A 25,162-nucleotide genomic window follows, 5' to 3' on the forward strand; every position below is an offset into this window, starting at 1 on the left:
ATCATGTGCTGCTGAAATGGTTGAACTTCTATTCATAAAACCATATGGAATTCACATTCCAAAGAGGCTATTCCCTGAAGTAGACAATCATCTTTCCAGTAAAACACTGTGTCAAGCTACAAAGTGATGATTACTGTTGGGTGGGGCTTTGAGTTTCTAGTTGGCAGATAGTTTGTTTTCTTAGTCAAAATGGCAGTACCTAAGCAGCCTTATTTTTATCAACAAATTAATTGTTTAAACTTCTTCAAGTAATTAAAAACTAAACATCAGAAGAGTAAAATGTGACATTTCCTAACATGGTAGATCACACTGTATCTGCACCTTCTTGTGCCAAACCCAGGTAACCACGTTTGCAATCTGACAACAATTGCATACAGTTACTTGCATGCAAATAGCAGTAGTCTTTGAAATACCATTCGATGAAAAGACATACAAAAGAATATATGATACCAACACAAATTTAACATGTGTTAAATAAGAAAAATTTTGATGCAAATAAAAGCACAAATCTAAACAGGCTTTTCTTGAGATTATGGTGGGGGTGGGGAGGGGTACAGAATAAGAAATATTTATTACTATTATGCACCTAAAAGGTTTCAGTTAGGTGTATATAGTATTTTTTACAAAACATGTTTTTAAGGGTTCCATACCTATATATTTATACAACAGAGTTGTATCCATGTCACATACATTCTTTCCATTAGCGATCTGAACACTGAGATATGTGAATTATTTCATAGTGGTTTGTGTTCCAGCATGTCTCATTACGCAGGTACAGTTTTACAGTAAGAATCTACTGCTACTCATAAAACTCTGTGATTTTTAGGTGTTTAAATTTCATTTGGATAGGCAAATCTAAAGATCTGTATCAGTCTTATTTTCCAGAGTCACAACAATTATAATGCACTGTATTTCCTCTTTGTGCCTAAAAGGCTTACCGTCCTGTAATACCTGTATGTCTGCCTGGGTCAATGACTGAGCTGCTGTCCTTGGAGCTTAATAGGTGATATGAGCTCATCCAAACTGGTACTCTCCAGGACTACCAAGGGCAGAAAAATACACAGAAGAATGCCCAATTCGGGGATAACCTGTCAAAGTCTTCCTCCCAAGAATCATTCCTAGAACAGCGACAATGTTTTTCGTAGCTCTCACAGAATATATTTTTCCTCCTACTGATGGTCAATGCTCATTATATGAGTGAGACATTTAGGAGACCAAGAAGAGCATCCAACACTAAGCTTCTTCTTTATCTGTATGCAAATAAAAATTTAGAGTTGATAAGATTTTCTAGTAGATTTAGGTTGATAGTTTAAGAACCACATTCCAATGAAACTTTGGGGAAGGAGGGTCTCTAAGCAATTTGTGGAGAGTTGTATAAAACAATAAGGAAATCCATTGACTCCATAGCTTGGAGATCTGGAGTCTTCCAAGTGCATGGCACCCTCTGTAGTTGTGCAATTTAGTGGCTTTAATTCTGTGAGAGTCACCCTGAACAAACGGGTCTCAAAAGTAGCCTAATAGAATTAACTAAATTGTACCAATGGGAAGTATTAAAAGCAAAAAAGCTAAAAGATTATTGGAACAGGATCCATAAAACTGTGTGGTTTTATGTCATATTTTTTGGGGGGGTATTCTAAGCTTTCCAGAGGTAGCCAGCAAGGTCTGCAAGTATTTTAAATAAGGACTTAATAACACAGGAAATAAAATTACCTAACTCCTTAAGATTGTCTCTAAGACATGAATGTAGGACTAGCAAAGCAAAAGTCTTTGAAAATAAAGCCAAGACATGACTTAGTGGGAGAGTATTTGATCCTGAGATGGATTTACGTTAGTGGCCTAATAAGAGTCGAAATGTTTAGATACTTTATTTCTTCTTTTTCATTCAGGGCTACTTTGGGTCACTTCTACTTCTCTAGTTGGCACAAATGTATGGAACCAAGAAGTATTTTTAATTACTTACCAGATGTAAGTAGTTTATTTTCCATGACAACTATGTGCATATAAAGAAAAACAGCTTAATAAAACAGATTTGACAAAATGAATTTTGTAACAACTCATTAACATCAGAAGAGAACCTCCCTTTTCTTTCTGCAGTTTTCTATTTGTTTTTCCTGAGATTTCCTCATCTGTACCAGCTGTTCTTCTGTCCTACCTCTTCACGTTTACTCTGAATTTCTGTAAAGGACTACTCCCTAAGTAATTGTGTAATCTGGGGGTCTTGCTCTCTTTCAAATACATAATGACACCGGTTCTGGGACTATTGGATGTGACCAAAGAGAGGGCATGAGGAGAGAACTTTGTAACGATGTTTGAGGGGCTGGTGTAATCTATGGGTTAAACATCATGCCATTTTAATGTAAGGAAAAACTGTTGGAGAGAAAGACAAAATGAAGCAAAACCAAATCATAATCTTCCTCATCTATCTGCTCAATTTATCTGTCATATACTCTAAAACAAGCATGCTAGCATTCAGGTATTCGTTTATTGATGAAATTAAAAAGTTTTCAATAGTTATGTTGCAGGATAAGAAACAAAAAGATAAGTGAGGCACTCTGCCTGCTATGAAGCTCATCAGAAGTTTGATTATCAAGCCTCTTTATACCTATTCCTGAGTCCTACACCCATAACTCTCAGAATTCTGAGGAAGTGCAGTTTTAAGAAATCTTGATTATAGAAAAGAAACCCATTTTTCAGGTTTTCATATTTTTGCTAAGGCAGGGGTTAGCTCAGGTGTACTGGAAAAATGCTCTCCTTCTACCTTTAGGTTTTTCTCAGGGACAGGGTGTACAGGAAAGGGGCTCGTTAAGCCATGCCCAAGGGGGAGCCTTCAGTCAGAGGGCCTGCCCAGCAGAGCCAGTGGAAAGAGCTGGTTTCTGGTCCCTGGAACCTGGTTAAACATAAGAGGCCTGTGGGAGCTTGAGAATCATGGGCAGAGGAAGGAGTTCTTTCCCTTTTTCAGGGTGGGAGACATAAGAGCCTCCCTGCTGCCAAGGCTCCTGCTCACTGAATATCACCTCTGTGATCAATCCTGGCAGGCTTCCAGACCATTCTCGAAGAATGCTACCTGCTCCAGGGATCTGTGAGATGCCGACAGCTGAGGTCAGACCCAGAGTGGTCATGGCTCAGGGGATTCTAAAGGCTGGGGTGCCAACCCTGGTTCTCTCTAAATTTCTCTGTGACCTGGAACGTATCACTTGGGCTGTTTCTGAGATATAGCTGACTTATAAAATTTAAGGTTGTTTGGGGGACAGTATCAATACAACCTGTGAGCATATCTGGTACATAGAACATGTTCAATAAATATTTGCTTTGAACTAAAGGCTCACTGAGCAGAACCCAAATCTAGCCTGCAGCTGGAGGGAGAAGCCCTCCTCTTGGCTTTATGACAAGATCAGGTGATGCTCATGACTTCAATACATGGACTGGCCACTAAACCAGGATTAAGGCCACCTACTAAAGGGTTAGGGTGGTATGGTGCCACCCCAAAACAGGTAGGTGAATTCTCCAGTTTTATATTTTCTGAATTATTGTTTCTCTTCACTAACCTTGGATAATCAGAGTTAGATTGGATATAGTTATTTCATTCTATGTTTCTTCCCAGTTCTGATTCTTCATCAAGAGAAATGTGAGAATTCTAACACATATTTCTTTCTTTTGAAGTTGTTATTTTTTGTAGAGACACGGTCTTGCTAAGTTGCCCAGGCTGGTCTTGTACTTTTGGCCTTAAGTGATCCTCCTGCTTCAGCCTCTCAAAGTGCTGGGATTACAGGCAGGAGCCAATATGTCTGTCCTGTCTTTCTTATTCATAGTACAATAACATGTTTTCAAAGGAAATTGTGGTGGCATTTGCTAAATAAATTTACAAATTCATAAAACTTGTAGTGAAACATTGGCATATAAATAACCTGAATGGAAAAAGTAAGGGCCATGACCTGGATGTTTATTTGTTTTTTCACAATCTGGTCTAAGCACATTATCAGAGTATCCATGCTTCTCTTCAGGACAAATAGTTCTGTTGGAATGATCTATTCCTGGCAGAATTTAGAGCATGCAGAGACTTAACACTCTGGAAATAGCTCATTTTAATCTAATTGTTGGCATAGGTAGATTTTTCCTGAGGTTGTTGAAAGTGCTTTGGTCACTTGGATAAAACTGTGCAGATTACTTGGAATTTCAACAGCTTTTCAGGGGCATTTACGTACAGCCTTGATTTTTATAATACTTCATGCCTTGTAACCAGCAATAAAACTGACAACTATTTGTAAAAAATAAAGCTCAAAGACTCCTCTGATAATACCAGATAATAGATACTCATCTGCTCTGAACTAAAGGATCACTGAGCAGAACCCAAATCTAGCCCGCAGCTGGAGGGAGAAGCCCTCCTCTTGGCTTTATGACAAGATCAGGTGATGCTCATGACTTCAATACATGGACTGGCCACTAAACAAGGATTAAGACCACCTACTAAAGGGTTAGGGTGGTATGGTGCCACCCCAAAACAGGTAGGTGAATTCTCCAGTTTTATATTTTCTGAATTATTGTTTCAGAATATTGTTTCAGAAATCTGAGAATTTCTGAATTCTCAGATTTCTATAAACTGTAAGTATATACATAATTCAATGAATCAAATCAACAAATATTTATTGAGCACCAAGAATTGCTGGAAGGGCTGAAAACAGAGCAGTGACAAGACTAAAGAAGCCCCTGCCTTCTTGGAGCTTACAGTCTGGTCAGGAAGGCAAACATTGAATAAGTAATCATCAGTGTTAACAAGAACCACCTTCAATGGAGAAAGCAGCCTGCTTTGGGAATGCCTGGTAGGAATTTAACTGCCAGAGAGGAAAGGTTTCCCAGAGGAAATGTGAGACCTGAAAGGTGAGTAACTGTTAGCCAAGAAATGAGGAGGGGCTAATAAACAGATTTGGGTTTTCTTTTTCCTTAAGGGTTGTAATATGCTTTAAGCATGATCACATGATCATGTTCCCTTTATAAAATGATTACCTTGATGTATAAAAAATGGACTAGAAGTCATGCAAGAGCAATTACAAGGAGTGTAATTAGGAGGATATTACTATAGCCTAGGAGACAGGATTGTGGATATAAATATGAAAATACATATTTCCTATGCATATGGGAGTAAAATGAATATGACTATGACTTGGTGCCTAACTGGATGCAAAAAATGAAAAATGCCATGCAGGGTCCAGGAGGTGAATCAGGGATTTTGTCCAACAATCTGTTTATCACAAAATAAAGCAGTAAGTTCAAGGTAATTTGGTTAACCTGATTAATGTAGTAGGTAATAAAGTTGCTTAAAACCAAATTCAGCAAAATTTCTCTTACCTGATTTGTGTGTTTTAATGTAATTAGAGAAGTGCTGATTCTGAGCCTTATTTAATGATGTGCATGTAGTTTCAATTAATGAATGGAGTTAAACACTAAACATTTCAAATATCCATTCTAAAATTTCAAAGCAGGTCCAAACCAAAGATTTCCACTTTGAAGGGCCTAAGTCAAATATAAACCCTATTTCCATATTTTGAAAATTTCTTCCTTTCCAGGAATTATTAGTAGTAGAGTATGAAAATTATATCTTTTTTGACTTGTTTTTAAATCAAAATTTTAATCCTTAGCAAATTTAAGAGGTAGAAGATTATAGTGCTAAGTGCTAGGTTTGGGAATCTGACTTGGATTGAAATCCCAGTGTCATCACTTACTATGTTGACCTGGACATGTTAACTTCTCTGAGCTTCATTTTTCTTCATTAAGCAGGGTCTATTATTTCAAAAGTGATACTCCACAGTGTCTGTTTTCTTTCTTCCAATTTACTTCTCTTCTTCTGGCATTGGCTATAGGTGGAGTAAAGTGCCAAGTTTAGTGTTTTATGGTTATTCCTCTCTTGTTACCCAGGATGAGTATTTCTTGCTTCTTAACTCTGGTAAGGTTGCTTGTCAGCAACAGTGTGCCTCTAAAAGACATTACATAAAGCAATAGGATCAGCTGCCCTGTGGAACATTAAAGATACTCCAGGACATATTTGGTAATGCTGATTAAGTCTCCATTTAGGCATAAGTGTGCTTGGGTGAATGTGGAGTACTGTCACCTGGTTTGGAGTTTGCATGATCACCTGGACTCCTGTGTGCAACTTTACTGGGCCTACTGCCTGACCTTGACATGTCAGAGTTCAAAGACAAAGGCTAGAAACGGCCGTGGGTTATCCCTGGTATTTTACAGCTACCTTCTCTAAATTCTGTAGCCAGGCAAAAGGGGAGAGGGGCCAAATGAGAGAGTTTTATCTGACATTCTGAAAGACATTTTTGAACAAGATTAAAGATGAATTTTTACTAAAGGCATACACATAATTTACATATTTAACACTTCTGCTTTCTTTTATTTTTTCTTCTAGTCAGCTAAATTAACATTAATCTTTTTCAGCAAATCATATGAAGAATACTTAGGAAATTTCAAAAATACTTGCATTTTTTATGTCTCACAAATTAATGGTAATGATAACAGAGCACATCTTTTGGCAGTAATCATGGATTATGCTTCATTGTGCATCAAGAATTCATACTTTTCAAGAAGCTAATTTCAGGTTTCATGGCTGAAATTTATTCTTGGCCTGGAACAAACTGTATTCTAGAAGGCAAACTCAAAAGTCAATCACTTGATTATTCTCACCAAAGAAAGAAAATACTGGTACAAAACAAAACTAAGATCCTTATATAATCTACTAATCTAAATGACTCCAGTTATCAATGCCAGGAATGAAATGCATCTGTTATTGCTTGACTAGTTAAGATTAAGAAAGTAGCATACTTAAATATCTTTTCCCCACACACTCACCTCCCATTTTTGACTATTATAAATTCTGCAGTCTTTGTGCCAATTAATTATTATTACATTCTTATAAATACTATGATATTCACCTTGTTTTATAAAGGAAATATGTGAGTAGATTCCATCTGTAACTTTAAAGGTAACTTACATGATTTTTGTGTTCAACACTAGTTCTTCATCAATTATGCCATTTGTGAGTACTTAATTTTATCCACTTTTTTGGGCTAAATTTTTGGGCCAGATTTTGAAGATTTTCTTCTGGAGTCTTTGCAAGTACAGGAATGTCTTTCCGTTGCTTATACACAGCAACAGTAACTTGAATGAATGTAACATTTTCAGTTCCTAGTCTTGTCTTCTCAAAACTTTGCATATTGATCTATTGTCTTCTCATATCTGATGTTCTACATGAGGTGTCTGATTGTTTTTTTCTCTTTGATGATACACAGGTGTTCTTTTTTACATGTAGGTGTTTGTATGTGTCTTTAGTTTTCTTGATCCTATATATTCACTGATTTTCCTAGGTTTTGTTTAGATGTCAGTTGATTATTGTAAAATTTGCCTGATATGAAGAGTCTTCTTTTCGAACAAAGGATTCTTTTATCAGATTGATGGGCGGGATTCTACTATAGCTTTCCATATTATTTTCATGTCATTTATTCTAATATTTTTAGAAAAGCAAATTATTTCTATGTTTTTACTGTTTTTTATGTTTATCATCTTTTCTCTGATGTTCTAATGATCTCTTCTTATTCTTTCCTATGAAATCTAAGTGATTGTTTTCAAGGCAGTATTTATCAGTACTTTAATTTTCTGCAATGTAGATTGTGTTTTCTATTGATACTATTGAAAATTCTGCATTGGTTTTGCTTTTTAAAACTTTGTCTCAGCTCTGCCTACTATCACTTTATCTCCAGCCTCTGTGTTATCATCTTTGTTTCATTTTACCATGCTTTCTTTAATTTCTTTGAGAAGCCAAAGCATTTTCTACCTAAAAATTCACTTATGTTTCCTTGAGTAAATCTTTAAAAGTATACTCTTGAGAAATCAAAATAAACTTTTAAGCCCTTCAATGGACTGAACAGACCATCCCTTGGCCAAGGACCCCAGAGTAACCTTGAAAACTGAGTTCTCAGCCATGAGAGCATGGGAGGTTAGACACGCCTCATTGTACCTCCTCCCTCTCTAACCAGGATGAGGCTTTCTTCTCTAAGGGCTGAACAGAAACCAGCCCTTTCAAGAGTCCACCACTGATATCAACCAACCAGCTGACACTGCCCCTCCTTTTCTGCCTGATAAGAGACCACCAACCACAGAACGATTCTGGTTAGTCTATGGAGAATGTGCAGTAAGGGTGTCCTTTGCTTCACCTTTTGACATCGAAGAACTGAAAATGCCACCCTTAGATGATGCTAATGCAGCCACTTTTGTACATGGGACCCACGAAGGGGCATTGAACTCCATTGCGTATGTGCACATTTCTCCTCTCATAAATATTCATAACTCCTCCTATAGTTTATTGAATATGCATATTTGTCCATCTTGTTCCTATAAATTCCTGTTCCCTTTGCCCCTTCCCAGCTTCTGGCTGAGGCTATGCTTCCTAGCCTGTCAGAATAGCCACCCTGCAGGTTGCAACACTTTATGAGAAATCAAGGTCTCCTTTCGAAATTTATAAGCTTTGTCATTCTTCAGCTGATACTTTCACCTGATCTTTTCATGCTTTGTCTTCTTTTGCATTGCAGAATCCCATCATAGACTCAAAAGTGTTCTTTTTTTTTTTTCTTCTTCTTCTTCTGGTTACTCATTCTTGAATAAGGACAAGCTTATCTGGGCTTAGTAGATGCCCCCAAATAATCTGTGCTGTTTCTTATGGTTTCTTCCTGGTTTTCCTGGGCTCCGTCAAGGCCTTCCTTTTCAAAATTAGTTTGGAATCCTGAATGAAAATTAAGAAAAAAAGTCTTTGTATTACCAATTCGGAACTTGGGTGTCTATAGTTGGAGGGGAAATGAGAGTGAGGATGTGGTGTAGAGTCTCAGGAGGGCAATTTTTGCTCTGCATGTTTTTTAAAAAATCTTGGTTAAGACCCCTGCACCAGGGACCAACTTTCTGTCTCTGGCTTTCAGTTTGGCCCAATCTGTACTCCAGATACAAAAGTGTGGCTATGTTTTTCTGGATCTCCCTCATGGAGGCTGTAGATTTCCCGTTGAAGCAGAGGATTCTCTCTTCCACCGGGGATCTCTCTATTTTTAAAAAGTGGTCCTCGCAGATCAGAGCAAACTGGTCGCATTGGGGAGAAAGTCCGGTCGCCCAGAAGCAGTGACCTCGTCTCCCTTCAGCACAGCTGCTCCTGAATGCTCTTCAACTGCAGCAGCTCTAGGTAAGCTGGTCCCCACCTCTCTGCAGTCTAGCATCATCTTTAGCTTTCCCTCCTTCAGATTAGGGGATTCGTCTCCATTTTTGAAAGTACCATCTCGTGTTGGAATCAGTTCTTGACTCCACTGAGAAGCTGGGTCATAAAGACTCACACTTTTCCCATGGTGTTCACTGGGTATAGCTGCTACTGTTTCTCAGAGTGCTGCTCCTGGAGACTCGAGCTGCTGTTAATCCATGGCGGTGATACTTTATTCTCTAGTGCCCTTTGGGACTTGGCCAAGCCCTCCAAAGTAAAGTCTTCTGGAATATTCTGCCAGGGTTTTCATTCCTGGGGTCGCCTTTGCTTATTCTCTGTAATATTGCTCCATTCTTTTGAAAAGAGGATTTGTGAGTCAGTCTTTGATATTATTCTAAACACACTCCATCTAAACCAAAATCATCAACTTTTGTCGTAAAGGGTTGCACAGTTCCTTAGATCCAATTCTGATGAAAGTTTTTCATTAAATTTTTTTCTTTAGCCTTGTTCGTGGGGGTGGGGATTGGTTGTAAGCTTCCGCATATCACAGTCTTGTCAGGGATTGCAAGCTTCCTTCTTTAAAAAATTCCTTCATTCTTCTAGTAACATGTTCTAAGAAGTTAATCACAAGAGTTCTATGTGATATTTAAGAGATTTATTTAATTTTAGAGCTGAAAGGCTGTTATATAAGTAATCTAGGTTGGAAGCAAGTACTATGATTGATTTGCTCTCCTCTTATAGATGAGATATATGCAGTCTGGACAGTAAGGTCAGGTATAGTGCTTGTGAATACTCAATACTCAAGCTCAAGCATCCAGATGCTCTCTCTGGCTCTTCTTGCCTCACAACCTTTGACTAAGATCAAATATGTACACATTTTCTGTGGATCAAATAAGAAATTATCCATTTTGTCAATATCTTATATTCTTGATTGTATTTGAAAGATTAAAATAAAACTATAGTAAATTCAAAATGATCATTATATACCTATGTCTAATAAAAATGATCAAATAAAAAAGGATAGAATAGTAAGACCTAAATTGTCTGATTATGTTTATGCTTTGCTCTCTATGGTGATTGCATGTGGATCACACATCACCAAACATAGATTTTCTAGGTTACAGTATTGATGTACAGCAAATTAGCTTATGCTTGATTTCCATAGTTGTTGTTACTTAGTCACCTCCCCTCAAGGCTTCTTTGCCGGATGTTCCAGCATTAGAGGTAGAATTCATGTCTGCCAGTTGTTCAAATAGACTTTTCTTTCTGGAGACATCTGCTTGCCTGTCACAGTGTTCTTGCGTGAAACTTCTGTACCTGCTGCTTGTCTGTGGTTTGGCTGAAGTATTGCATTGTAATTCAAACCTATGCATACAGAAAATGCCCTGAAATGCTACATTTTACAATTATCTTATTTAACCTTGCAGCATATAGCCACGATGGCTACTCTTTCTCTCTTTAAACTCGACTTTTCTGATTTCCCTGATATCTTTAAGGTTCAAAAAGAGCGTATGATTCTGGAATCATACTGTCTGAGTTCACTTCTGCATCAGTTAGCTATTCCCTCAAAAATGCTGTGTAACAAAACAACCATATACTCTTCATGGAATACAATAATAAGAATTTATTTCTCATATGTCAGAACATCAGCTGGGATGGTTCAGCCAGATTTAGTCACGTGGATCAGCTGGGGATCTGCTAGGTGAGTGTACCTCAAGCTGTAGATCCAGCTAGCTGCAGATAAAACTCAGGTAAACTCCCTGCATAATCATTCTAGGAACCAGGCTGAGGACGCAGCAAGCTTGGTGTGATGCCAGAAACACAAGAGAGCAAGTGGAAGCCTCGCATACCTCTTAAGTCCTAGTTTGAAACAGGTACGTTTTTATCTCTGCCCACATTCCTTTTGTCTATAAAACTCAAATGACCAAGCTCAAAGTCAGTCAAGGGGTGAGGAAGTACACCGTGCCTCCAGTAAGAGGGACCGCAAAGTCACATGGCAAAAGGTGTGAATACAGGGAGTTGTGAAGTGGAGCCAATAGTTTCATCCATAGAACCCCAACAGGACAATCCTCAATTCTGTGGATTAGGCAAATTACTTGCTGTTTCTGACTTATGTCTGTTTAAGAGAGATAATAATTCCTATCTCACAGGGTTGCTGTGATAACTAGGAGAAAAATGCATATGAAAAGATTAACACAGAAAGTGCCAATAAATGATAGGTGATTTTGGTAGTGGTGTTACTTCCTGCTTTTCTTCCCACCCCTCTGAACATGTCCCTTGCAAGCTGCTCTTCTCTGGCCTGATTCTTACATATAGTTGCTTCCCAGGATTCCAATCAGAGTCCTCCTCCCTTCTCAGAACTCAGGTAAGCTCCCTGCATAATCATTCTAGGAACCAGGCTGAGGAGGCAGCAAGTCTTCCTCCCTTCTCACACGCTGCCTGGGTGATCACTTTTGTATCCATAATAATTCATGCTAGAAAACCATGCTGATTATCTCAAACCTCTTTCCCACACTTATGTATGAAGTCTCTAGGCATATATCTTGCGTTCTATCTTCCCTCCTTGTTTTAATTTTCCTGCCATAGCAGTTTTCCTGGAATTAGAGCAGCACCTATAATCCCAGCTCCCTGTGCTGAAATAGGCAGCACCTAAATGATGTACCTTAAGGGGCCTAAGAAGCAACTGAGCAAAGAGCCCCCTCCTTTGCTTGCCCGTGAGAGAAATAAAAACAATCACTCTTTAAATCTATTGAGGGCTTTATTATTTTTCACATGCATGAGCTGACTTTAGCCTCCCTATACCTGCTCTGAATGAGATATTTTATTTCCATATTAAAGTCAGTTATTTGTATGAGTGGGGACTGCTTAAAATTCCCTTTAAAATGCAAACATATCAAGGAGAAGCAGCAAGACAGAAGCCCACTTTCTACCCAGCACCACAAATCAATGCAGATTGGTTTATCAGGTTAATTTAGCGGAATGATTCAGACAGGGAATAGAAGATGGACTGCTGCATTTTGAGGTGAAGGGACGTGGAGGCTAAGAGCTGTGCCCCGGGAAATCTGGGGTGGGGAAGCAGTAAGAATGAACAGATGCTGGGAAACACAGCAGGGGGAACAGCAAAACCCTTTCTCATAAATGCTGTTGAGAGCCAGTTCTGCCAATCAGTGTTTCCCAAAGAGGAGCTTGGAAGCCTCTGAATATTTCTAGAGGCAGCCTCGGTAGTTGTTTCTATGATTGTCAACAGAAATCAAGAAGGAAGAGTTAAGGGACCAAAACTGACAAAAACAATTTTTAAAAATCTGTTTTTTTTGTTGTTGTTGTTTTTGTTTTTAATCCCAAGTAGCTGGAATTACAGGCATGCGCCACCACTCCCAGCTAGTTTTTGTGTTTTTAGTAGAGATGGGGTTTCACCATGTTGACCAGGCTGGCCTTAAACTCCTGACCTCAAATGATCCACCCACCTTGGCCTCCCAAAGTGCTGAGATTACAGGCATGAGCCACCACGCCCAGCCAAAAAATCTGATTTCTTAAGGAGCAATTAAAGAAACAATTACTGAAGAGGATGACTAAAACTTGATGTTTAGAGAACTATTAAAGAATTTCTTTTTAAAAAGCACTGTGGAGCCTAAGGAGAAAGAGATTATTTGTTAAAAATAAAAATGGGAGCTGACATAGTGTAGCCCCAATTCAGGAATACTCATGGCAAAGATAGAGTTCTGAAGGAGAGTTGGAGGGGTGTGGAGGAGCGGCCAGTGTGTCTCCCTGAGCCCAAGTTTCCTGTCTAATGACAAAAACACAACACAAGTCTCTCTCGTTATCCTAGCATAGGCTGATGTTGGCTGCCTGAACTAAGCAAATGGCCTTCCTGAGAACCTGATTAGAAACAGCTTGTATTTTCTTCTACTCGTAAGGTCTTGAAGAGGATTTAGCAGACATATTCCATCAATGTGCTCTGTAGAATTCCACCTTGTAACCTGAAACCTGTTCACTAAGTTTCATGAGGTTATGGTTTATACTGAAAGGAAAAAAGGGGAGTCCTTCTGAAAAGGATATAGAGACTATTTTTATGACCTCAGGATAGGGAAAGGTATATTAAACAATATAGAAATCACAAACCATAGATGAAAAGAATGACTACATTAAAAACAGTAATATTTTTAAAAGAAGGTACATTATAAAATTCAATTTTTTGATCAGCTTTGGCAGAAAATAGCATTATAAAACATAGGTCTACAAAATATCTTGTTGCATGGAATTTATAAATTAAGTTGGAATTACTATGTCAATAATACTGACTCTTTACATCCATGAATATGATATAGCTCTTCCTTTACATAGGTATTTGTTTACATTTTTTAAAGCTTAACATTATTCTTAATAAGCTCTTGCATGTTTTATTAGATGTATTTATTCCTAGGTATATAATAAATTTTGGGGGCCCAGGGCGGTGGCTCATTTCTATAATCCAAGCACTTTGGGAAGCCAAAGCAGGAGAGTCAGGGATTTGAGGTCAGGGGTTTGAGACCAGCTTGGGCAACATATTGAGAACCTCATCTCTACAAAATAAACATAAAAAATTAGCTGGGTGTGATGGCGCATGCCTGTAGTCCCACCTGCTCAGCGAGGCTGAGCCAGGAGGATCTTTTGAGCCCACGAGTTCAGGGCTTCATTGAGCAATGATTGCACCACTGCACTCCAGCCTGGGCAACCAAGAGAGAGGCTATCTATGAAAAAAATCAAATCAAATAAAATAATATTTGTCACTATTGTAGCAATCCTTTTTATTTATTTTCTGTGACTGGTATATAGGAATTCAATTGTATATTTATCTATGTCTATACATCTAGTATTTTTAGTTCTAGTAATTTCTTCATAGGTTCTTTTAGATTATTCCACAAACCGATTGTCTGTAAATAATATCTTTCCATGGTAAATAATGAGGGTTGCCTCTATAACCATTTTCTTGATCCTTATGATAGCTCCTAATTTTGTTCACTAAAGCCAGATATTGAACTAAATTTTCTAAATTCCTTTGTAAGTAAAGGAGTCAAGAGTACAAAGTTCTGATTAATTTGTCGTAAACAGAAATCTTCTGGTGGTCTGGGGGTGTTTTGAGAGGGATAGATGCATTGGGCATCCTTCCCTTTGCCTTTTGCCCTTTTTTTGTTTTCTGCCTGGAATGTGTATGTGATGCCTAGGAGTGCAACAGCCATCTTGTGAGCATGAAGATGAAAGCCCCACACTGAGGATGACAGTATGGGAAGATAAGAGGTGCCTAGTGACATTCCAAACCTCTGTAAAGGCCTGGGACTACCTACTTCTGAACATCTTCTTATGTGAGAAAAATAAACCCACATTTGGTTAAGTCTCCACTTGAGGTTTAAAATAGATAGCCAGACAAACAAACCTTGAATTTGCTAGCTTTCATTTACTTTATTCTGTTCTGGTGTTTTTTGTTTTTATGTGTTTGTTTTGTTCTCTTTCTGCATTGGCTGGGTCTTAATTACTTCTGAAGGCCAATAATAGAAAGCATCTTTTAAAGTTACATTTTTTAAATTAAGTTTTAAAGGCAAAGAGTAGGCATAATCTTTACAATGAGGTAAAAGCAGAATGTATTTCATATATCTGAGTATGAGCTGATTTATAGATTAATAATTTAAGATAACTAAATATATTTACTCAATCTTTATTAAAGAAGCCAGCAGGGATTTATTCATTTTTGAACAAGAGTCGGTAAGAAAAACGTAACAACCTTTTTTGTCTCTGTCTTGTATGTATACAAATTGCATGCATACTTGCCTAATTATTGATTATCATATAAATGATAGCATTGCATAGTGGTTAAAATACTTTTTTTTTTTTATTCTGCCAGTTTAGCTTCAAATCCTTGTACTGCCATATACACCCATGTGAACTTAGGCAAGTCACTTAGTCATCCCTTCCATAATAATCCTAAGGTCTGGCAGGGGAGAAGAACATGGACACACCCAAATATGGTTGAATATGTTGAGTGATGTAATAAGGTGAAAGAGAAGCCAAGATTATAATCCTAGGTTTGATAAGGGTGCTGTAGACTAAGTGTGGTAGGTTTCAGAGCCAAGGGAGAATCAAACAACTGCCTTAACATTTTCTCATTGCCAACATTTGGGCTTAATTTTTTTCTTATTCCTCTGCTTCCTATGTCTCAATCTTGAATGCCAAAATAACATATGAACTCCTTTTCTTAAGGCTTCACCTTAAGCTTGCCTTTGGATATAGTGTGTTCTACAGAGAAAAGTAAAGAATATCTAGTTAGAAGTCCTACCACAGCATACTGACTCTGGGGTCTAGGATAAATTAACAGATTCTTTGAACTTTATTTATTGATTTGTGATTTAGACTTTCTATTTGCTTTAATTACCTCATAGGAATTTCATGAGAATCAAATATAATAGTTCACATAAAATATTTTGTGGTGCTACACAAATGTCATATTTTATACAGCATTTAGCCCCATGATGACAGGATTTTCTCAATAAAAATCTATTGATGAGGTTTTTGCATTCTGAGTTGTTTCTTGTTTTTATGTTCGAGTTAGTTGCTAAAATAAGTTACCTTGAAAGTATAAAGATGTAGCATCCTGGAATACCCAACAGGTTGACCCCTATGATTTCTCCATTTTTGCCATCTTTTTTTTCTACACTGTACTTTCAAGTTTCTTGGCATGAGACAAATAATTAGAATAACCCAAATCCCAGCTCCTCACAGAGGGGGAAAATGACTTTACCACATTGTCTCTACTACATTTTAGTTTCATGGGAATTAATCCTACTTCTTATGTAAACTCAATCAACAACTAAAATATCAGGGTGGTACTGTTACTGGAAAGGGGTCTCAATCCAAACCCCAAGAGAGGGTTCTTGGATCTTGCAAAGAATTTGGGGCGAGTCCATACAGTAAAGTGAAAGCAAGTTTTTTAAGAAAGTAAAGGAATAAAGAATGGCTATTCCCTCGGGGCTGCTGGTTGCCCATTTTTATGGTTATTTCTTGATTATATGCTAAATAAGGGATGGATTACTTATGAATTTTCTGGAAAAGCATGGGCTATTCCCAGAAATGAGGGTTCCTGCCCCTTTTAGACCATATAGGGTAACTTCCTGACCTTGTCATCGCATTTGTAAACTGTCATGGCGCTGGTGGGAGTGCAGCAGTGAGGACAACCAGAGGTCACTCTCATCGCCACCTTGCTTTTGCTGGGTTTTAGCCAGCTTCTTTTCTGCAACGTGTTTTATCAGCAAGTTCTTTATGACCTATATCTTGTGCCAACCTCCTGTCTCATCCTGTGTTGTAGAATGCCTAACTATCTGGGAATGCAGCTGGTAGTTCTCAGCCTTATTTTATTCAGCCGCTATTCAAGATGGATTCACTCTGGTTCAAACACCATTAACATATTTTCCTCTTCCCTTTTAAAAGAGAACCCTTAATCCTAAAAGTTGTAGAGGGAGGAAGATCCATCTTCTGTCACTTCTTCTAGCTGAATAGGGGCGATGATATTCCTGCCTAACCATTAAGGTGTCCTGCATTTGGAGTAGAGAGGAGCTCAGTCAGAAAGTGTCAGTATGTTGAGGTCTGAGTTCCAATGAAAGGTGATATCTGGAAGATTAATAAGTGTTCCATTTAAGAGAATATTGAGTAACCTTATCTTGCATTCCTACACACAGAGTACAACAGCAATATATTCAACAACAGTAAAGCAAAATAGCAAAATTATCCCAAATAAACTAAATAAAAAGGCTTCCCATGAGTTAGGCAATTGTTGGAACCAAGCTGATGTGGGATTGCTAGCTGATTCCAACATGTGCCCAGAATTAGAATTTTGATTCAGATTTTTGTTTTTACATTACTCATCCCTCTTGTTTTTCTGAGTTGCAGCCAGAGATCACTGGTTGGTTCATAGGAATAAGCAGGATCTGTCTAAATGGCAGGAAAAAAATTCAAAAACAACCAGTGAGACCAGAATTTAATAACAGGTGTAACATAGTACATAGTACATAATTTTTCTCTCTCTAGTTTCCCATTTTTACTAAAGACAAATCATGGTATGACTGATTTGTTTTATTATACTTGGCCTGATTATTTGTATAAAGTGCAGCAAAAATAATTATTTTTCACACTGGCTTTTTAAATTGGCTTTCATGGAACTCTGCTCCATATAAGTAATCTTAGATAAGACATTTTTAAAGACGAGCCCAGCCATGGGTTTTTACCCTCAAATACCTATGAACAGGGTTAATTCCTCTCCTCTCAAGGTTTCAAGATAATCCGAGGCTCTTAGGCCTGTCAGAAAGTGACATTCTTTACTTACTTACCACAGGTCAGAAACCCTATACAGGGACTGTGTAGACAAGGTATGTGGACAGTTTTTCAAAGGGGGTTTGATGGGCTCTACAAGTCAAGTTTGATTCCTTAAAGAAAAGCATATTATTCCAGTTAAAACCTTGGTAAAATAATCAGTTTCTCTAATTGTGTCCTTTAACAAATGAAAACAGATTCTTATTGCACTTATGCAGATAACTATATTGCCATTAGTTAAGAATACTCACAAATAGTCTCCAAATTCTGAAGAAATAAGGGAGAGAGAAACAAGTATGTTTCAAATTTTGTTCACAGGAGTATACTTTACTCAATTGTTAAAAGTTGTGAATAGCTCAAAAGAAAAGTTTTCTTGACTCTGAAAAACAAAGGATCAGTAACATTTTAAGCAAGTTCAAAAAGATTACTTCAGTCTTCTATTAGTTCAATCCATGTAGTTAATTCCTGTCCTGCTTGATATTCATGAACCTTTCAGCCATCCATGGGTCCTGAAAGTTTTTTCCTCTATTCTAATGTCACATTTTCCAAAGTTATCAGAAGTCTGACTTCAAGAACACCTGTTAAGAGTCCTATAGCTGATTATAAACCAACTTTTAAAAAGGATCAAAATAAGACAGCAATGGTTGATGGATGTCAAAATGCTTTAGGGCAAACTCTATTAAAGTCACAATTAACTAGGAAATTTTGGTTACTTCTGTGGCATACAACAATTGTACTTAAAATTATAATTATTAATAATATCTACTAAGTCATATCAGAATTATAGGAATTTCCCATAATTTTGGAACACATATCAATAACATATTTATATGAATAAAGCCCAAAGGAAGCCAAACACTATTTCATATTTGACAATGCTTGCTATATGGTTTTTATGCCTAATAAGTGGAATTTCACCTTTGCATTAGTGTACTGTTAATGTTAAACCCAATTTTTAATAAAACCTTATAGATAAATCTATTCAATCTTAATCAGTTTGACCATAAGGTAAGATTCTTATAAACCTTTTATAACCCTTTAAAATTTTTGTTAAACACATCAATTTTCTAAGAAAGCTTTGTTATTTGGACACATGAGCCCAGATTCTGGCCCCAAATCAGTATGCTTTCATTTTAATGTTTTAACTTATGGGGAGAAAAAACAAACTAAATAATCCTCTTTAAATCTTGGTTAATTCTGTTATACACACAGAATCTTTTTTATAAGATTAACCCTTCACAAACCCTTTTCAACTTACTTAAACCTTCAGTTTTATTTCACTACTCTTTTAGGTTAAGACAATCTTTAAAACCCTCTGAACTCGACAAAATAACATTCCCTTTCACAAAAACCACATTCCCATGGCTTCTTATAATCTCGCACCAAAACCTCATTCTACTTACCTTCTATACCTTGCAACATTGTATGTAAAACTGTTTCTCCAGTAGTCTCAATTACATGTTACAATGTTAACTCTTAGCAACTCTTATTTTTAAGCCAATTAATCAGAGCTCTTTAATATATAAATATTATACATAAAACACATATAAATATGCAGACAGACAGAAGATCCAGTAGTTTGTAAGGTTTTTCATTTGCCAGTTTCTTAATTGGATTACTAGCTTCAGAGCAGAGTCCTTGGAGGAACAGGGCCAGGGAAGCATGCAGTTTCTACAGCCTAATAAGCAGGCACAGCTGAAAGGCAAAACAGATCCCCCAAGATTAAGGGTCCCATTTTATATAATGCAATGTGAACCAGAACAAAGCCTTAGATTTTGAGAGGGACCTATCCACTTTCAGTTCCTGGGGTTTCATGAGGAAAACAGTGGTTTTTCCCAAAACAGGGTCTGTGGTGTCTCCTGTTTTAACCAAGGAGTCCCAGGCTGTTAGAGCTTGACTATCTACTTTTAATTAAGCTGACTTTTAACCATTGTGCTCTTTAAAAAAAAAGTCATTTTAAATCTCTTATTACCTGAGGTTAGCTGTGCCAAACAGCCCATATTTCTGTGCTCAGAGAAAGAAAAATTCAAGACTATTCATGGAGGGGAAGTGAATCAACAAATGGTAAAAAGTAACGCAGATATAACACCAGAAATGACTCATTCCCTAAGCTGGGAATTGAATCCAGCTTGCGTGTTGTTAAATGGCAAACCCTTACCTACTGAGCTACAGTTGGAAGTCATTATATTGAAAGCTGTAAAGGCACAGGACAGATAAGACCACTCAGGAAAAGTATATGGAATGAGAAGGAATAGTATAGGACCTAGTCTTGATGTAATTATAAAACTTCCAATATTTGAAAAGACCCTGTGTGGGAGAAGAATTAATTTAGCATGATTAGGACCAATTGGAAAAGGTATAGAAAATCTGCTCTTATGCCATTATTCAGGAGAACTATGTAATAACTGAATCTATCAATGGCAGTGATAGCCCCGTTCTAGGAAGCACGAGAGCATGGGCTGACTCACCACTTATAAGTATGTTGGAGTCACTATTCATCAGTATATTGCAGAGAAGATACCTCCATAGAGTAATATGTTTGATTAGATAGCTTCTCAGGTCCTTTCAACTCTGACATTTTGTGATTCAACATATGTCGTATTTTTCTTTTCAGTCTGTAAACACCTTGAGCACAGCGATTATTCTGTAGAACACTGAGAAGTATTGGGCAAAATGTGGGATCTCAGTAAATATTATTGATCACCAGAACTTTGGAAGGCTCTGTAAGATTAGATGAACAAATGCTTTTTAACTATACCTGTGGAGACTTGAAAAAAGTAGATAGAATAGGGTAAAGGAGAAGTGGTGGTAAAGACGAAAAGAGTAGGGAACAGGTGGTTGAAGGAATCAGATTATCCCCAGTAGAGGGGAAATTTATGGTTGTTTGCTTTAGAATAAGGAGTTAGTTGCTGAAATAAAATAGCATTCTAATATAAGTGCTAGAAGCTATTTTAACTGTATGAAATGGATACTGAGCCAAGATGGCCGAATAGGAACAGCTCCAGTCTACAGCTCCCAGCATGAGCGACGCAGAAGATGGGTGATTTCTGCATTTCCAACTGAGGGACCGGGTTCATCTCACTGGGGAGTGCTGGACAGTGGGTGCAGGACAGTGGGTGCAGAGCACCGTGCATGAGCCGAAGCAGGGCGAGGCATCACCTCACCCGGGAAGCACAAGAGGTCAGGGAATTCCCTTTCCTAGTAAAAGAAAGAGGTGACAGATAGCACCTGGAAAATCAGGTCACTCCCACCCTAATACTGCGCTTTTCCAACGGGCTTCCCAAATGGCACACCAGGAGATTATATCCTGCACCTGTCTTGAAGGGTCCTACACCCACGGAGCCTCACTCATTGCTAGCACAGCAGTCTGAGATCAAACTACAAGGTGGCAGTGAAGCTAGGGGAGGGGCGCCCGCCATTGCTGAGGCTTGAGTAGGTAAACAAAATGGCCCAGAAGCTCGAACTGGGTGGAGCCCACCACAGCTCAAGGAGGCCTGCCTTCCTCTGTAGGCTCCACCTCTGGGGGCAGGGCACAGACAAACAAAAGGCAGCAGTAATCTCTGCAGATTTAAATGTCCCTGTCTGACAGCTTTGAAGAGAGTAGTGGTTCTCCCAGCACGCAGCTTGAGATCTGAGAACAGGCAGACTGCCACCTCAAGTGGGTCCCTGACCCCCAACTAGCCTAACTGGGAGGCACCCCCCAGTAGAGGCGGGACACCTCACACGGCTGGGTACTCCTCTGAGGCAAAACTTCCATAGGAACAATCAGGCAGCAGCATTTGCGGTTCACCAATATCCGCTGTTCTGCAGCCACTGCTGCTGATACCCAGGCAAGCAGGGTCTGGAGTGGACCTCCAGCAAACTCCAACAGACCTGCAGCTGAGGGTCCTGACTGTTAGAAGGAAAACTAACAAACAGAAAGGACATCCACACCAAAAACCCATCTGTACATCACCATCATAAAGACCGAAGGTAGATAAAACCACAAAGATGGGGAAAAAACAGAGCAGAAAAACCGGAAACTCTAAAAATCAGAGCGCCTCTCCTCTTCCAAAGGAATGCAGCTCCCCACCAGCAATGGAACAAAGCTGGACAGAGAATGGCTTTGACGAGTTGAGAGAAGAAGGCTTCAGAAGATCAAACTACTCCGAGCTAAAGGAGGAAGTTTGAACCAAAGGCAAATAAGTTAAAAACCTTGAAAAAAAATTAGACGGCTGGATAACTAGAATAACCAATGCAGATAAGTCCTTAAAGGACCTGATGGAGCTGAAAACCATGGCACAAGAACTACATGACGAATGCACAAGCCTCAGTAGCCGATGCGATCAACTGGAAGAAGGGTATCAGCGATGGAAGATGAAATGAATGAAATGAAGCGAGAAGAGAAGTTTAGAGAAAAAAGAATAAAAAGAAATGAAAAAAGCCTCCAAGAAATACGGGACTATGTGAAAAGACCAAATCTACGTCTGATTGGTGTACCTGAAAGTGACGGGGAGAATGGAACCAAGTTGGAAAACACTCTGCAGGATATTATCCAGGAGAACTTCCCCAATCTAGCAAGGTAGGCCAACATTCAAATTCAGGAAATACAGAGAATGCCACAAAGATAGTCCTCGAGAAGAGAAACTCCAAGACACATAATTGTCAGATTCACCAAAGTTGAAATGAAGGAAAAAATGTTAAGGGCAGCCAGAGAGAAAGGTCGGGTTACCCACAAAGGGAAGCCCATCAGACTAACAGTTGATCTCTCAGCAGAAACTCTACAAGCCAGAAGAGAGTGGGGGCCAATATTCAACATTCTTAAAGAAAAGAATTTTCAACCCAGAATTTCATATCCAGCCAAACTAAGCTTCATAAGTGAAGGTGAAATAAAATACTTTATGGACAAGAAAATGCTGAGAGATTTTGTAACCAGCAGGCCTGCCCTAAAAGAGCTCCTGAAGGAAGCACTAAACATGAAAAAGAACAACCAGTACCAGCCACTGCAGAAACATGCCAAATTGTAAAGACCATCGAGGCTAGGAAGAAACTGCATCAACTAATGAGCAAAATAACCAGCTAACATCATAATGACAGGATCAAATTCACACATAACAATATTAACCTTAAATGTAAATGGGCTAAATGCTCCATTTAAAAGACACAGACTGGCAAATTGGATAAAGAGTCAAGACCCATCAGTGTGCTATATTCAGGAAACCTGAATACAGAGACACACATAGGCTCAAAATAAAGGGATGGAGGAAGATCTACCAAGCAAATGAAAAACAAAAAAAGGCAGGGGTTGCAATCCTAGTCTCGGATAAAACAGACTTTAAACCAACAAAGATCAAAAGAGACAAAGAAGGCCATTACATAATGGTAAAGGGATCAATTCAACAAGAAGTGCTAACTATCCTAAATATATATGCACCCAATACAGGAGCACCCAGATTCATAAAGCAAGTCCTTAGTGACCTACAAAGAGACTTAGACTCCCACACAATAATAATGGGAGAGTTTAACACCCCACTGTCAACATTAGACAGATCAATGAGACAGAAAGTTAACAAGGATATCCAGGAATTGAACTCAGCTCTGCACCAAGTAGACCTAATAGACATCTACAGAACTATCCATCCCAAATCAACAGAATATACATTCTTTTCAGCACCACACCACACCTATTCCAAAATTGACCACATAGTTGGAAGTAAAGCACTCCTCAGCAAATGTAAAAGAACAGAAATTATAACAAACCGTCTCTCAGTAAACAGTGCAATAAAACTAGAACTCAGGATTAAGAAGCTCAATCAAAACTGCTCAACTACATGGAAACTGAACAACCTGCTGCTGAATGACTACTGGGTACATAATGAAATGAAGGCAGAAATAAAGATGTTCTTTGAAACCGATGAGAACAAACACACAACGTACCAGAATCTCTGGGAAACATTCAAAGCAGTGTGTAGAGGGAAATTTATAGCACTAAATGCCCACAAGAGAAAGCAGGAAAGATCTAAAATTGACACCCTAACATCACAATTAAAAGAACTAGAGAAGCAAGAGCAAACACATTCAAAAGCTAGCAGAAGGCAAGAAATAACTAAAATCCGAGCAGAACTGAAGGACATAGAGACATAAAAAACCCTTCAAAAAATTAATGAATCCAGGAGCTGGTTTTTTGAAAGGATCAACAAAATTTATAGACTGCTAGCAAGACTAATAAAGAAGAAAAGAGAGAAGAATCAAATAGACGCAACAAAAAATGATAAAGGGGATATCACCACCGATCCCACAGAAATACAAACTACCATCAGGGCATACTACAAACACCTCTACGAAAATAAACTAGAAAATCTAGAAGAAATGGATATATTCCTGGACGCATACACTCTCCAAAGACTAAACCAGGAAGAAGTTGAATCTCTGAATAGACCAATAACAGGCTCTGAAATTGAGGCAATAATTAATAGCTTACCAACCAAAAAAAGTCCAGGACCAGATGGAAGATGGATTCACAGCCAAATTCTACCAGAGGTACAAAGAGGAGCTGGTACCATTCCTTCTGAAGCTATTCCAATCAATAGAAAAAGAGGGAATCCTCCCTAATTCATTTTATGAGGCAGCTTCATCCTGATACCAAAGGCTGGCACAGACACAACCAAAAAAGAGAATTTTAGATCAATATCCTTGATGAACATTGATGAAAAAATCCTCAATAAAATACTGACAAACAGAATCCAGCAACACATCAAAAAGCTTATCGACCATGATCAAGTGGGCTTCATCCCCGGGATGCAAGGCTGGTTCAACATACGGAAAGCAATAAATGTAATCCAGCATATAAACAGAACCAAAGACAAAAACCACATGATTATCTCAATAGATGCAGAAAAGACCTTTGACAAAATTCAACAACCCTTCATGCTATAAACTCTCAATAAATTAGGTATTGATGGGATGTATCTCAAAATAATAAGAGCTATCTATGACAAACCCACAGCCAATATCATACTCAATGGACAAAAACTGGAAGAATTCCCTTTGAAAACTGGCACAAGACAGTGATGCCCTTTCTCACCACTCCTATTCAACATAGTGTTGGAAGTTCTGGCCAGGGCAGTCAGTCAGGAGAAGGAAATAAAGGGCATTCAATTAGGAAAAGAGGAAGTCAAACTGTCCCTGTTTGCAGATGACATGATTGTATATCTAGAAAACCCCATCATCTCAGCCCAAAATCTCCTTAAGCTGATAAGCAACTTCAGCAAAGTCTCAGGATACAAAATCAATGTGCAAAAATCACAAGCATTCTTATACACCAATAACAGACAAACAGAGAGCCAAATCATGAGTGAACTCCCATTCACAATTGCTTCAAAAAGAATAAAATACCTAGGAATCCAACTTACAAGGGACGTGAAGGACCTCTTCAAGGAGAACTACAAACCACTGCTCAATGAAACAAAAGAGGATACAAAGAAATGGAAGAACATTCCATGCTCATGGGTAGGAAGAATCAATATGGTGAAAATGGTGATACTGCCCAAGGTAATTTATAGATTCAATGCCATCCCCATCAAGCTACCAGTGACTTTCCTCACAGAATTGGAAAAAACT

The sequence above is a fragment of the Pan troglodytes genome, chromosome 4 (genome assembly GCF_028858775.2).
Source record: "Pan troglodytes isolate AG18354 chromosome 4, NHGRI_mPanTro3-v2.0_pri, whole genome shotgun sequence".
Lineage (NCBI taxonomy): Eukaryota > Metazoa > Chordata > Mammalia > Primates > Hominidae > Pan > Pan troglodytes.